The sequence below is a fragment of the Alexandromys fortis genome, unplaced genomic scaffold (assembly GCF_014885135.2).
Source record: "Alexandromys fortis isolate MF-2015 unplaced genomic scaffold, M_Fortis_MF-2015_v1.1 scaffold_11, whole genome shotgun sequence".
NCBI lineage: Eukaryota > Metazoa > Chordata > Mammalia > Rodentia > Cricetidae > Alexandromys > Alexandromys fortis.
The window spans coordinates 13,255,871-13,272,735 of record NW_026067912.1 but is presented as its reverse complement, the minus strand read 5'-3'; positions in this window follow the sequence as shown (position 1 = coordinate 13,272,735).

Here is a 16,865-nt window from a genome sequence, read left to right as displayed (position 1 = left end):
TACCTTGGTAATACTTCATTGTGTAAATGTACCACATGTTGCCTACCTATTCTTTGGTTGAAGGCCGTCTAGGTTGTTTCCAGGTTCTGGCTATTATAAATAATGCTGCTATGAAAAGTGTTGAGCAAGTGTCTTTGTGGTATGACTGAGTATCCTTTGGGTAAATGTCAAAGACTGGCCTATCTGGGTCTTGGGTAGATTGATTTCCAAACTCACTGTTCAAGTTTCTACTACCAATAGTACCACATTCAAGGCTACTTCCCACTTTCCCTTCTATAAACTTTAGTGTAAGTGATTTTTTTTTTTGGCTTTTTGTTTTTTGATGTTGAGAAAGAGCACATTGATCCTGATCATCTATTTCCTGGCCCAGAAATGTGAGCCTTGGAATTTTTGTTTTGATAATATCAGTTTGACTGAATACCAATATTCAACAAGTCACACTGTTTAAACTTTTCTTAGTGAGGGCTTTTATTGCTGTAACAAAACATCATGAGCAAAAGCAATTTGGGGGAGGAGAGAACTTGTGAAGTTTGCAAAATCCAATCACTGTCCATCATGAAAGGAAATAAGAAAGGCTCTCAAGGCTGGAATCAGGTGGCAGGAGCTGAAGCAGAGATCATGAAAGAGTGCAGATTATTGGCATGTTACTGATATATTTCTCATATATGTTATGTTTTCATACATTCAAGTATAACTCAAGTCTAGCAGTCCATGTGTGGCATTGCACCAAATGGATTAGGTATATCCACATCAATCTTTAAGTAAGACAATGATTACAAGCTTTCCAGTAGGCCAATCTGGTGGAAATATTTTATCGAATATGGTTCCTCTTTCCAAATAACACTCATGCCAAGTTTTACAGAATAAAAACGAACAAGTAGCATCAATAACAAGCTAGGGCAATAATCTATATAAATGCAGTGGTAGTTTATGAGTTTTCTTGAACTCAAACAAAAAATTGAAATATTATTCAGAGAAAGGGAAATTCCAAGCATTTCTTTTCCTCTAGGCAATATAACATTACATTGTCTTTTTTCTTTATGGTAGGAATAGTAAATAGCCAGAATTGTGTGGTTTATTCCTGACTAGATATAATTGTCAGAAAGTCATTCATACGGTAAGCCTACTTTAATTACCACCTTAGACACACATTTCAATATTAAGTCCTTGTGTGCCTTGTTCTTAATGAAATTGTCAATGGTTTGAAGTAGAATAAAGTCCCTCAACTTGCTCGACCATACACGTAGATGGTGACACTGTACTGGGACCATGACTTATAATTATAAATTAACATTTACTTTTTCATTTCTGGTTCTTAGCTTCAAGACATTACATGAGAGTGTATAACCTGGAGTAACTGTAGAAACCAGAAAAGAAAAAAAAAAAAAGAAAGAAAGAAACCTGGGGAAGAAGAGCAATAGAGAGGGGACCAATGGGGTACAAATTATTTGAAGAGAAAAAATGGAAGGTAAACTTCATTAGAAAGGGTTGAGGGATATTAATAAACAAGAATGCAGAAGGCTAAAATAAAACCAAATATGTCTGAAAAAAATCAAAAGAAATTATTATCTAACACCTCAAATGGCATACCATACATATATCTGTGCATATTCAAAGATATAGTTAAAATGAAATTTCCCATATAGCCTGAGAATATTCCTCTAATGAACCATAAACTATCTGATAAAATCCCAATACATAGAATAAGAAATATTCTTTTGCCTAATTTGTCAAGGATGCCCAGATATGCACAAAAATAGGCTATTATTACTGCACTTGGTTGTCTCCGAAGAAGATGAAAGTATAACATATTGCTAAAAACACCATATCATTTAGATTTAGGATGTGGAGGATCAGATCTGGCTCAGACTGGAAAGCCTCTTCCCTGAAGACTAACTTTCATGCAACGAAAAGCTATTCTTAAAAATTTTAAAAGACCATGAAGTAGGATCAAAACCCAGTGCCATTATCCTTGGCTTCTCATCAGCCCTCATTGTCCGCCATATTCAGAGAGTCCGGTTTTGTCCCATGCTTTTTCAGTCACAGTCCAGCTGGCCTTGGTAAGCTCCCAACAGATCAGCCCCACTCTCTCAGTGGGTGGGTACGCGCCTCTCATGGTCCTGACTTCCTTGTTCATGTTCTTCCTCCTTTTGCTCCTCATTGGGATTTTGGGAGCTCGTTCCAGTGCTCCAGTGTGGGACTCTGTCTCTATCTCCATCCATCGCCAGATGAAGGTTCTATGGTGATATGCAAGATATTCATCAGTATGGCTATAGGAAAGGGCCATTTCAGGTTCCCTATCCTCAGCTGCCCAAGGAACTAACTGGGGACATTGCCCTGGGCACGTGCGAGCCCCTCTAGGTTCAAGTCTCTTGCCAGCCCTAAGATGGTTCCCTTAATTAAAATATGTGCTACTTCATGTTCTGGCTTTGTGGGAGCCTAGCCAGTTTGGAGGCTCACCTTCCTAGACCTGGATGGATGGGGGAGGACCTTGGACTTTCCGCAGGGCAGGGAACTCTGACTGCTCTTCAGACTGGAGAGGGGGGGGAAGAGGAGTGGGGGGAGGGGGAGGGAAATGGGAGGCTGGGAGGAGGAGGAAATTTTTCAATAAAAAATAAATAAATAAATAAATAAATAAATAAATAAAAAGAAATGAATAAAAATATAATTGCTCATAAAAAATTAAAAGACATAAGGAAACAGTCATCCCACATGGCTATGATACCAATGAACTAAAGCAATAACCAGCATGGTACCATAACCCAACAGGTACACTATTAGCACACATAACTTGCTGGTAAACAACAGCTCTCCAGTTAGACTTAAGATCTACTAAATAAAAGGAAAATCAGGCCTTATACTGAAAACCTAGCTAAAGAGGAGAACATGTGAAATTATTGATCTTGAATGACAAATTATAACTGCCATTCTTAATTATTCTTTTACCTAAGGCTCAGAGTTTGCAACAGAAGAGTAAGAAGAAATGTTGGAAGAACCAGAGAAACAGGAAAGTTGCTGTTAGATTTTGGATCTGAGGAACTCTCATTATGACTGTTTAAACAAAAACTGAACAAAGATGACACCAAGAGACATGTTAATGAAGAAGATGGAGGTCTGATTAAATCTTAAACCTAGAAAAAGAACTATAGGTAGTTAAGGAATGTTGAGAGCTAGACAATTAGTTTGCATGAAGTAAGTCTACCTCGATCTCATGTAAAATGATCAATTAAAAAATTCTATACATAGAAGCAATATTATGTTACTGAAAGTGTTCTATTTATATATTGAAAAATACAACCATATACACACAAAATATGTACATGTGTATATGTAACAATAGTGAAAAAAATAGAAGCCATAAGTTTGAAAGAGAGCAAAGGGGGAAAGCATTGGAAGGATTGGAGGGAGGAAAGAGAAAATGGTATACTTATATTTTAATTTAAAAAGTAAGTAACTAAGATAACAGTATTGGAATCTGCATATTGGACAAATGAAAAAATAATACAAAAATCTAAAAATCCAGTAAAGTATTGTTATGGTTACTATGAGTAACAGTTCAATGCGTAAACCATATAATGTGATATAATCTATATGACAGAATCACTCAAAGTATTAAATCATATTAAACATTATGTCTTAAATGAGACAAATATAATAGATTAAACAAGTGTCATAAACTTTGGGTGATTTTGCCTACTCAAGAGAATCACCTTCTATAGGTAGAACACAAATGTCCTTTAAAGGTTTAGGATTCTAAAAAACGTCACCACATTTATTGAGTTCATATTTAGGAAATTTTAAAAGAAAATCTCAGTAAATATTGTGATTAACTAGGCTTTTTGTTCTAAAATTTAAGGGAATATATTCCTCGTATAATAAAAATAACCAATGGTTTGTTTTAGAACTGTACTCTTCTGAAAGTACAAGGTTGAAAGTCTATTGTCCACTTAGTAGCAAGGCAAAGACTCCCAAGGAAAGGCATTTAGAAAAACTCGGCAATAGCTCATCATAGTGTATGCATGCTTTTGGCCTGTTGCTAGAAGAGATATCAATGACTCACTTATAAAAAGGAATGGGAGAGGTCTTGGCAGCATTGTCCTGGAAGACTGTAAAAGGGATGCTGCTCTGGCACCAGAGGCACAGTCTGCAACAAATAAATAGGAACAAGACATTGAAATCTTTCCCAAATTGATAGGATTTGGAGAGAAATCCGTCTCTTTTGAAGTCTCATGCACAGAGATTTTTCCCTCCCTCTTATTCATCTTCTCTTAAATCCATGTCTTTTATGATTGCCTTGTAAAAAATTCTGTTGCATACAAGCCATTGTTTTTCCCTTCATAAAGGGCACCCACAGAGAAAGGGTTCAGCAATTACAGACATAATTATTCTGCGACACAGGTGGAGACCGAAACTTGCTAGTGTACTCTACTACTACCTGTTGCTGCAGTTTCTTTTTTCTCCTCTTTCCATATGGATGCTTTTTAAAAATTCTGGTTGCCCTAATTATAGTTGTATTTACTGTATGCACAGTATTTTCTTTACTTCTGTAAACTGAATCCGTGTCTGTATTCATACAGAGTGCACTACATGGCCCTCAAGCAAATAAATTTGTATATAGCCTTTGGGCCTTATTATCTTTTCCTTTACTTGCAAAAATCAATTTCTTCCTCTAGATCCTGAGTTCAAGAAATATACCATTATCCATATAAATGATTCCTGCATATAATACCAGGTTAATTATTGAGGATTAAAATCAACTCAGAAAAGTCTCTTATGTACATTTCCTATTTTATAAACCTCTTGTTTCCATATTTCTTTCCCAAATAAATGATAATCTTAAAAATATGATATATCTATAGAAAATACCTTATGATTCAGTCTTGAATTTTAGTATTTTATTAATAACTGAATATTTGACTAAATAGTTCTGTTACTCATAATATTTATTTAACTTTGTCTATAATTTGAGAAGATGTATTTCTCATACACTAAATTACATACACTAATATGTAACTTCCATATTGTGTGTGTTTGTTTCTCTGTGTGTGTGTGTGTGTGTGTGTCTGTGTGTGTGTGTGTGTCAAAGGTCCATTTCTTTCTTAGTTCCTTAAGATCTGTACACCCTATTTTGTGAGGCAGAAACTCTGTGGTCTATTAGGCTACAATGCCTTGCCTGTGCCTAAGCAGCTGTCTCTACACCCTCAGTACTGGAATTTTGTTTGGTACAAATTACAGTATACTAAATAACTGCCTTTTATTTATTGGCTTTTTGATAAATTCATTTTATCAAATGAATCATTTCCCATTCACCAATCCTGTCCCCAGCTCCTCTTAGGGCCGGCCGGTTAAAATTCATGACTCTGTTTCCATCAACATTTTATATATACACATACATATGTATGTACTGTGTTATATTTGTTTGTATACATATACATGATATTTAATATGCATTATATAATATCCTTTTACTCACTATATAGCTAATATATATGAATAGTATATACTATAGCTAGCAAGATAGATTGATTGATTGATAAGTAGATAGATGATAGAGATAGACAAACATTGTTATGTGTGTGTGTGTGTGTGTAAAATTGGTTAAGTCTATAATCTGCTGAGTACATTTAATATTACTCATGTGGATATATGTTTAGAGCAGGCCCCTCAGTATTGGATTGGGGCCAAGTACCTAATTTCTTGTAGCTCTTTATTTATAGACTGACTCTTGTGATAATTCCCTTTTAATATATTAAGCCTCTATCTCAATAAAAAGTATCCTACTTCTGCTCTTAAGACTGCATCTCCTCTTTGATGATATCCTCACTGACCTGAAAGTACAGGTTGCGCTGAAGATGTATCATTTTTGAATGTGCATCTCATGGTCAATGAACAGTAATAAGTTGTACATGTGAACATGTATGCTGTGCAATTGTGTGGTAAATCTGAACCAATAAGGAACAATTTTCCTCTTGTAACTTGTAACACATGTAATTAAATATCATGGTCTTTATAGATTTTGATCATGTGATCACAGCAATGTGTATCCTTCTTGACAAACACCAGAAAGATCTCTATACATGCCTGTGTGTATATGTGTGTGTGTCCGTACCATAGTATTTTTTTTTTTTTCTTTAGAAATCATTCTGGCATTTAAAAAGGAAACTCCTAGACTCTTGGTTTCCATATCTGCAGTGTGAAAACCAGGTTGTCTTGAAATACTTAGCTAGGAAAATGGGGGAAAATAAATAATAAATGCTGGTTCTTTATGCTTAAAACAAAAATATACAAGAGGGCTTATTTGCCAATTTACTTATAGTCATACAGTTATAAACAGTGAAGAAAGGAGTTACATTATCTGTATTTTTAAAGGATATTATTACATAAATAAAAGACCCAAAAGACTATGCCAGAATTCTGTTACTTCTGATATATACATTCAGAAAAGCCATTGCTCAATATATTTTGATCTCTTGTGGATTTCTATTATAGTCTCCACTTCAAACAAGAAGGTTCTTGTTCGTGGGCTGACATCTACACACTTATCTGTGAGTGTAAAGATAAACATTTAGAAGACAGTCAGAAATTATACTGCTCCATGAAAGTAGCAGCTGCATATTTCCTTTTATGGGCCACAATATCACCAACCACTAGATTGGCTAGGTTTACACTACTACCAGGCATGAGTTCCTTTTTATTTTTTTCTTTTATAGAAAAATTTGTTTGTATCATATAATATATCTTGATTACGGTTCTTCTATTTACTATCCCAGAATTCCTCACTTCCCTCCCATCTTGGTCTGACTCCTTTCTGTCTCTCATTATTCCTCTTCTGTTATTTTTTTCCTATGGGAGGGCCCAACACACTGTGGGAGTTGCTCTACATGGATTTCTGTTCACATTTTTATTGTTTATATTGAACTGTACATTTTTCTCCACTTCTTCCCTTCCTCCCATCTTTCCCTCACCTTCCCCCATGACTCCAGGTTCTCAATTTATTCAGGAGATCTTGTCTTTTTCTTCTCCTAAGGTAGATTCATGTATGTCTCTCTTAGGGAACTCTTTGTTGTCTAGGTTCTCTGAGGTGTGAACTATAGGCTGCTTTTTTTTTTTTTTTGCTTTATGTCTGAAAGTCACTTAAGAGTTATTGCATATTATATTTGTCTTTGTGGGTCTGGGTTACTTCACTCAATGTGTTTGTTTTTTTTCTAGATCTATCCATTTGCCTGCAAATTTCAAGATGTTATTATTTTTACTACTGTATAAATATCCCACATTTTCTTTATCCATTCTTCACTTGAGGGGCCTCTAGGTTGTTTTAGTTTCTGGCTATTACGAATAATGCTGCAATGTTGAATACATACCCTGCAGTATAATTGAGTATCCTTTGGGTTGATTCCCAAAAGTGGTATTGCTGGGTCTTCAGGTAGGCTGTTCATTATTCCTTCTTAATGAGAAAACCTGAAATTTAACGAGATGGCTACTGTTTAGTTGCAAGAGGTAAATGCTACACTATTCTACCCATTTTGGACTTCCTGTAAGACAGGTCACTATTGTGATTCATAGAATTCAAAGCTGAGTTTTCGTTTTAGTTTTCCCTTGGGGTACTGCTTAGAGTCTTTTGATCTTGTGAGAGGTAGTCTTTAGTGAACAGGATTCTTTGTAAGTTTCAGGTTTATTCCTCTAAGGTCTGTGCCTAAAGTGTGAGGTTTCTCCTACAATGTGGCCTTATAGTCAAGAGCTTGCAGGTAACCAAGAGCAATGACGACAATCTGTATTAATTGGGGAATCTGTTCAACTCAACAGAGGAAATAATAAAACACAAATCCCACAGAGTGATACTGGAACTTTGATAGCTACATATATGACAGATGATTAAAATAAAAATACTCAGCCTATTGCTACTCTAGTCACAATAATTAGTAAAGGAGGCAGTCTAAATATCTTCCAACTAATGAATAGTTAGTGAAAATATACATGTACACCAGTAAATTAAATTGTGAAAAAAATGATATTATGAGATTTTCTTGTAAATGTATGGAAACAAAATGTTTTACCCAGTGAGGTAACCTAGGGCAAGAAAGAAAAATGATGCATTTTCTCTCATATTAGTACATACTGGCACTGAAACCTTCAGTGTGGTTGTTTCTAAAATTGAATAATTTGCAGTGAGATAAGAATTTCTCTCTGGGTAATAAACAATGTACAGTATTAATATACTAATAAATTACAGTTTATCAAGAATAGATTGTATGTCTGGCACTGTGCTGTTAATAATAGGAAGAATTACTTTCTCCATCTGTCAAGAGGGATTATATGAAAGTTAATCTTTTACCGTTGACTTTATGATATTTAGATCATTCATTTGAATCAAATCTCCATTTCTGAAATATATATGTTAGGATAATTGATTTTTAATGACCTACTCTGAAAGTGAGTAGCACCGTTCCAAGGGACAGTGTCTCCTACCAAATTAAAAAAAAAAAAAGAAAATGTTCATCACTCGCTGCTTCCTGACTGCAGATAGAATATTATCAGCCACTCCAAATGGCTGTTGCCATAGCTTCTTGATTTGAAATACCGAAATGTAAGACAAAATATATCAACTTCTAACTTTTTTATGTTGCTTTTTATTAAGTATTTTGTCACAGCAATATGAAAAGTAACAAACAGTGATTGCAAATAATTTCTTTTAAACTATTATATTATGGCAAAAGCTAAGGTGGTAAATTCTTTTCTTACCTACTTTTCTAAATTAAGAAACTTAAGCAGCATTCCTCACAATTAGATTTTGTATTAAAATACTGCAATTTAATTTTTATATAAGAATTTACCGGTCAGTGGTGGCACACACCTTTAACCTCAGCACTTGGGAGGCATGCGGATCCTGTGAGTTTGAGGCCAGCCTGGTCTACAAGAGCTAGTTCCAAGACAGGCATCAAAACAGCACAAAGAAATCCTATATCAAAATAAGTAAATAAAAGAGAGAGGGGAAAAAAGAAAAAGAAAACTTCAACAAAATAAAGTATTATTGGTACACTTAAAATATTATTCTGTAGCCAATAATGTTCATGCCTCATACAAATTGAGAAAGTATTCTATCACTAAATGAGAATGCCCTTCCATGCCTATTTTAAAATGTGATATATGAGGTCATAAAAATTCAATAAACCTGCAAGAAACCACACATTTCTAAGTAGCCATGTGAATGGAAACTGGCTTCAGTTGATACTCCAGACTACATTCTGCCCACACTGACAGATGCCTCAGGCAGTTTCAAAATTCTGAGTGTGTGAAAATTTCAACAAGGAGAGGACACATCAAGTAAGAATAATGAAGGGAAACTTGGAAATACCTTTTGTTTAAATTCTTGGAGGATGGAAATCATTTTAGTTCAGTGTTTTATTGAAGGGTCTGATATCCATGTACAGGTAACAGCAGGAGTAAAAGCCATGAGACAATGTCCCTATGTTGTCTCTACAATACTAAGTAGACTCATTGGGAAAGCTGAAAGAAGTATGGAGATGCAAGTCCCACTGTCCACAATACTTTATGCTACAAGAAATAGAAAACTCTACTCTTTCTGTCCTTCATAAGTTCATATGACCATTTACAAGTTCACAAGTTATGTATGTTTCCCTTATAAGAAAGAAGAAACAATGTTTTATACTGCTAGTTCAGTAACCCAACATTGTCCAAAATGTGGTTTTCCCATTTTGGCCTTGTCATTCTCTTCTTATAGGAAATCAATTTCTTTAGTGCAGAAATTATATAATTATCTCCATGGTGTCAAAAGTAAACAATTTAACAATTGCAAAGGAAGAAGAAATTGTGCTGTTTGAATGTTTGTAGAGTGAATGCATGCATGCATGCAAGAGGAAAGTGATGTTCTAAGAACACCTAGTTAATTCTTTCCATAATGCTTCATTGAGAAACAAAAGGGACAGATGACTACTGAGGGCCATGGGAATGTACAACAGTGACAACTAATATTTAGCAAATTGACCCACTTAGGGAGTCACAATTGAGAAAGCCATATGGTTACTGACTGTGGCTGACTGGTTGTTCCTGTCTGTAACTTTCTCAGATGCCACTGATATGCCTTCCTATAAGAATGGCTGTGGGGTTCTTTCCACAGCCCTTAGGTGTTGTCTTATACTTGTTAGGCACACATATAGCTGTAGATTTTTAGAAAAAATTCTGCCTTTATTTTATATTACACAGACTGACATAGGTTTCTTGGTCACAAAGACAGTTTTTACACAGACAGGTACTTTAGATTTCAGAGCAAATTCATAGCAGGCTGGTTGCCCTGGAGACAATTTATGGTTGTCCCTAAAGACAAATATATGAGGTCATTTTCCCAGGTGTTATTTTACTGATTCAAGGTCCGAGATTGAAGCAAATTTAGTCTGCACATTCTCCCTACCACTCAATACCCAGATAATTGTTAATGCTAAGTCTTGATATCCCATGTTATTTTCTGACTGAAAAAGCTATGTACGGGTCAATGTGACATGACATTCCTGCCCAGAGAGAAACTATGTGACCAATATTGGGTTTTGCAAATAAGTTGGGCCATAAATAGGTAACTTAATTGTTCAGCATTTGGTTGTGAGAAGGCAGAGGCAGCAGAGCAAGAATCGTGGTGTTGAGAGAAGGTTGATGTGAGAGAGATATATGTGAGAGATGAAAAAGAAGAAAAGCTGGAGAGAAGAGTGACAGAATGAATGAGTGAGAGTGAGGGAATGAAGAATGAGTGAATTATATTGAAGTTTGTGCAAGTGAAAGAGAGAGCTATCTGAAAGAACTGTTGTATAGTTGTGGCTGTGTCTAGATTTGTAACTATGTGGACGTAAGGAACATGAGGCTGCATGGAAAAGATATGTAGAGGAGAAATATGTGCAAAAGTAAAATATATAGTCATGTAAAAAGAGACGTACTGAGTACAATAATATGTAATGGAGTAGGAGAGAAATTTATGTATGTAAATAGAGACTGTCAAAAAAAGATATTATTTAATTTGAATAGGGTCACCATCAAGAAAGTATGTGCCTGTTACTTTTTTTCTTAGGTTACCAACAGAAAGCATGTTTCCTTATTTACTGTTATGATTATTTTAAAAATGCTGCAAGATCCCTGGTGGCGGTAGGCAGCAGAAATTCTGTAGGTCCCCAAATGGTAAGTAGCTAGTACCAGGCAGAGATGGATGCTGGTCCCCCGAGCAGTGGCTGGTCCCAGGCAGGGAGACACATGGTGGGCCGGCTGGTCCCAGCTAACCAGGTGGTGTGAGCAGGTGCATAGGAGGCACATAGACAGACATATTGTACAGAATAGAATTGGATATTTATTACTTAGAGGAGGAGGGGAGAAGAAGAGGACAGAGAGAGAGAGAGAAAAGAGGGAGTGGAGAAGTGGGGAGAGAGGCAGAAGCGAAGCTACCTCTCCGAGAGGAAGATGGAAAAGAGTGAGCTCAGGCCAGGAGCTGAAGATCAGCCTGCCTCAGTGGATGAGGGAGGGAGTGGGCATGGCTTTTGTGAACAGTCATAACATTTACCATTCCCTAGATAGAAAATTGGCCTTCATGGAATCTTATTTACATTGGTGTTCACTGGGGATTGGCCCTCCTGTCAGCTAGAGGAGGCTGCCTTATACGCAAGTACAAACATTACTTTTCATGCATTTCATTCCTGATAAATTATGTGATATTTTTGTCATCAATGATAAAATAGAAATATGTAAAACTATAGGATAGAGATGATCAATGTTGGCACAAATAGCAACCAAAAGATAATCGCATTATAGTAAGAAAAGTAATGTATAATAGCTAGTATGAGTGCAGTGAGTCTGGATGTAAGAAAATCATCAAAGTACTTGTTTTGGTTGTAGAATATATGAGATTTAGGCTCAAAGATCATTCTAAGGGTAATATTATGAATAATTAAAGAATATGTAAATTTCATTATGTAAGTAAAGAATCAAGATCAGGAAAAATATTGTAGACTATTGTCTCATTACCCTGACTAAAGACCATTCAACAGAAGTTTAACCACAGTACAGAAGTCCCAGGCCCAAGGACATACTTCCTGCTTCCTGTGCACTTTGGGCTGCATTATGGTATTTCCATCTCATTCCCTGGATCATTGATTCTGGGTCACTAAAGCATGTATGTCTATATATTGTGCTGGACACACTGATTTGTACAGACTTTCTAAATAGAAGTAAAATTCCTAGTCTTCAGAACCAAGGATAGGATACTCTTCGGAAAAACCCAAAGGCATGTATATGTCTTAGAGCTATGATAGCATTGTAGCATTTTACTAAATAACTAAAATCTCAGTCTTATATTGTAGTAAGAGGAGAGCAGACTGCATCCCGCCTCCCGGGTAGCTTAGCCCTCGAAATAACCACATGGAAATTGTACTAATTAAAATTACTCCGTGGCCATTACCTTCAGCCTCCTATTGGCTAACTATCACATCTTGATTAATCTATCTCCATTAATGTGTATCACCACTGGGCTGTGGCTTACTGGCATGAGTCTAATTAGCCTCCATCTCGAGCAGGAGAGCCATGGTGTCTGCCTGTCTGCCCTTTGTCCCAGCATTCTGTTCTGTCTATTCTGCCCACATAAGTTCCACTCTATCAAAAGGCCAAGGCAGTCTCTTTTTATTCAACCAATGAAAGCAACAGACAAACAGAAGGGCCTTCTACACCATTTTATGACCACTTACATGTACAAAAGTGTGCTCATAAGATGTGGAATTGGAATGGTGTATGTGTAAATTCAGACTTCTTTATGTGACACATAAATGGAAATATGTCTTAAAAATAACATCTTGTACCAAACAGTTTCAATTAGTGAATCAGAAAATCATTTTTATTTAACTATCAACATCCTTATATACTTCTTGTGAATTTGGCTAACTTTTTCTGCTGACTTCAATAATACAGTAGAGTTTGTGTATTATAGAATTTGTTAAACAAACAAAATTAAACAATAAAATGATTATCTAAGTTGGTTGTGTATCAGGTGGTATATATGCACTATGTATACCAAATAAATCTATCTAATTTGAAAGAAAAATATAGTGAACAAATGTAGTTGGTATTTGCCCTGCCCATGTCCTTGGGCTATCTGGCCCCATAGAGGTGGAGCTATTCTTTTTCAGGCTCTCTTAGATTCACATATTTATGTTTACAAGGAAAGGAATTTAAATAAGTGAAACTAAGTCTAAGATAAAATTTAATATTTAAGTCAGAATATTGTTTATTAAACAAAAGTAAGCATTAAGGACAATTATATCAGTAAGTATGATGATACATTATCCACATAACAAACTTTTTTTTCCAGTTAGAAATACTGAACTGGGTCATTTCAGATTCCCTCCGCTCATCCTATAGCCATACTGATAAATATCTTACATATCACCTTAGAACCTTCATTGGCGATGGATCAAGATAGAGACAGAGACCCACACTGGAGCACCGGACTGAGCTCCCAATGTCCCAAGGAGGAGCAGAAGGAGGGAAAATATGAGCGAAGAAGTCAGGACCACGAGGGGTGCACCCACCCACTGAGACAGTGGAACTCATCTATTTGGAGCTCATCAAGGCCAGCGGGACTGGGACTGAAGAAGCATGGGATGAAACCGGACTCCCTGAACCTGGAGGACAATGAAGGCTGATGAGAAGCCAAGGACAATGGCACTAGGTTTCGATCCTAATACATGAATTGGCTGTGTGGGAGCCTAGCCCATTCGGATGCTCACCTTCCTGGTCCTGGATAAAAGTGGGAGGACCTTGGACTTCCCGCAGGGCAGGGAACTTGGACTGCTCACCATTCTCTAGAGGGAGGGGGAATGGAGTGGGGGGGGAGGGGGAGAGGGATAGGGGAGTGGGGGGAGGGGGAGATGTGTGGGCGGAGGGGGAGGGAAACGGGGAGGAGGCGGTATTTTTTTTTAAAAAAAATAAAAGGTATTAAACACTGAAAAAAAAAAAAAAAAAGAAATACTGAACTGGTCCTGGCAGTGGTGGTGGTGCATGCCTTTAATCTCAATAGCAGTAGGCAGAGGGAGGTGGATCTCTGTGAGTTCAAGGCCATCCTGGTGTACAAGAGCTAGTTTCAGGACCCTGCCTCCAAAGCCACACAGAGAAACCCTGCCTCAAAAAAAAAAAAATATACTGAATTGTTGAGCTTCCATGATAGAAATGATGCAATTACCTAAAAATACATGTGCACATAATCCTAACAAGAAGCACGTAATTTCCCTTTCTTTAGAGTCACTTTTTTGAATATCAATAGAGAAAAAAAAAGATATTCAGGATTAGCAAAGTCAAAAATACAATGAGCTTCTAGATAGATATGGAAAATAGAGCAGAAGCTAATCCAAACCCCGGATATATGGAGACTTCTCTTATGGCATGGCAAACTATTACAAATCGTCACAGTAAAAAGGCAAACTATGTGTCTAAAGAACTTGTATCTCTAGGAAAGAAAACTGAAAATAGGATTTTGTTATTTTTGGTTGTTATAATTGCAACTTCATCAGAATCTTCTGAGGAAAACATGAATCCTTGCTTCATGTTGCTTATTTCCAAAAAGCAATGAAGAAAATTGAGACAGTGTTGAATTGAAATTTTTTTATTGGTTGAGAAAAGCAATTGTTTATGTTCTCCAAGGACTAACAGTATTACACTTTCAATGTCTGGAGATGTAATGCAGCTTTAATATTCTTGCCTAAAATGAACAAGATCTAGTATTCAATCATGCGCTTAAAAATTAGAAATGCACACCTTTAATCCCAGCACTCAGGGGGCAGAGGCAGGTGGATCTCAGTGAGTTTGAGTCCAACCTGTTCTACAAGAGCTAGTTCCAGGACAGGCTCCAAAGCTACAGAGAAACCCTGTCTTGAAAAGCAACAACAACAACAAAAAAAAAAAATATAGAGGGGAGAAAGAGTGAGAGAAAGAGAGACAGAAACTTTGAGAAGCATACACGCTTCTACAAGTGCCAGTTGCAGTGGCTTATGTGCCACACAGCAATTTTAACTGTGACAAGTTATTTGAGATAAACAACTTATGGAAAGAATGGTTTACTGTGGTTTCTAGTTCCAGAGCTTTTGTTCCACGTTCATTAGGCTCCATGCATAGTGAGGATAAAGGTAGCAGTTAAAAGCAGACCATGTTGGACAGCAAGTACAGCAAAAAAAAAAAAAAAAAAAAAAAAAAAAAAAAAAAGCGGGGGTGGGGGGCGGATGGGAGAAGCTTCTGAGACAAGGTAATACTTTCAAAGGCTCGTTCCAAGTCATTTGTCCATTTTAACTATACCTAACCCAATCCCACTCAGCTATAAACTCAATGAGTTAGTCCTCATGACATCATGGCTTTCTAGTAGCATTTAAGTTATGAATTGTGCCTTTAACACATGAGTTTGAGACAACGCTTATTATGCAATTCCTAATTGTTTGGCCAGAAAGTCCAATGAGAATATAATGTTTCACATCGTATCAATTATATCCATGAGTTATTGAGCAATTGTGCTTTCTTAATTTTGAGTGTTCTGTCATGCTTCAATGGATAATATAATAAAACAAACAACAAAATATTGTTACCAGAGTTTATATGAGCGCTGAGAAAAATAATAAAGTGATAACTTCCTAGATGATGTATCTCAAGGATCTAGAGATGAAGGCTCAATAATGACCACCCCCACCTACGTTAGTGGGAAAGTGTGAAACAGGTTTAGCTTCTGAAAATATCACTTATAACTAGTAGTTTGAATGATATATCTCTTCAATTTATATTATAAGTATCTCTTGTGATGTTTATGTTTTTATAAATAAATTTTAAAAACTGACTTCATGTATTTGGTAAATGGACTTGCTAATTAGCAAACATTTGACTCTGTCTCTCTGCCCTGACTGCCTTGAGCAAAATAAGTCAAGCAGTCAGCCAAATGATTCTTATGCCAGCACCACCTGTCAGCACCAGGAGACAAGTACAAGACAATTTCAGCTGATTATCTCAGTTCCTGAAGTAAAAGCACCAGCTCAGGCAGTTTGAAACAGTTCGTACTGGGATTTTTGCTACCACAAGCCGTCATAGTCCCTATGTGATGCTGCAAAGATTTACAATTTTAGAACAGGGAGAACCTCCCTTGGTGGCCTTAAAGAGAGGTTTCTGTGAGTGATGATCAGAAGCAAGGTTGGGATAGTACAGAACAAAAGCCGCAAGGACTGATTCATGCTAAAAAGCAAGGGTAAATTTCATACAAGCAACTAATTAGGTTTGATGGGGACCATTGTCTGGAACTGGATTGAACAGTCTTTTCCAGTCCATAGAAGCAAATTTCTCAGGCCTGCTCTGTCCAGTCTCTAAAAGACTCTTGGGTGTTGTTTCCTGGAAGTCTCATTATTAAAGTCAAGTAAGACTTTTATCAAGCATACTCTTCTGATATGTATTCTATAATAGTTAAACTGGCAGCATTGAAAGTAACCAGAAAAGTCCCAGAGGAGGGGCCGCATATAAGGGCCCACTTACCAATCTGTCTTCAGTTTCTTTAAGGTCCTGGCAATTACCAGAGCTAGAACACCCATGGTGGAGGAAAATGGAAATGTAGGGAAGACGAGAGAGGGCAGAGGTTAGAACAAAAAAACATAAAAGTAGCCTGGGGTGGTGGCACACAACTTTAATCCCAGATCTTGGGAGACAGAGGCAGGCGGATTTCTATGAGTTCTAGGCCAGCCTAGTCTACAAGAGCTAGTTCCAGGACAAGCTCCAAAGCTACAGAAAAACCTTGTCCCCCCAAAAAAGAAAGAAAGAAAGAAAGAGAGAGAGAGAGAGAGAGAGAGAGAGAGAGAGAGAGA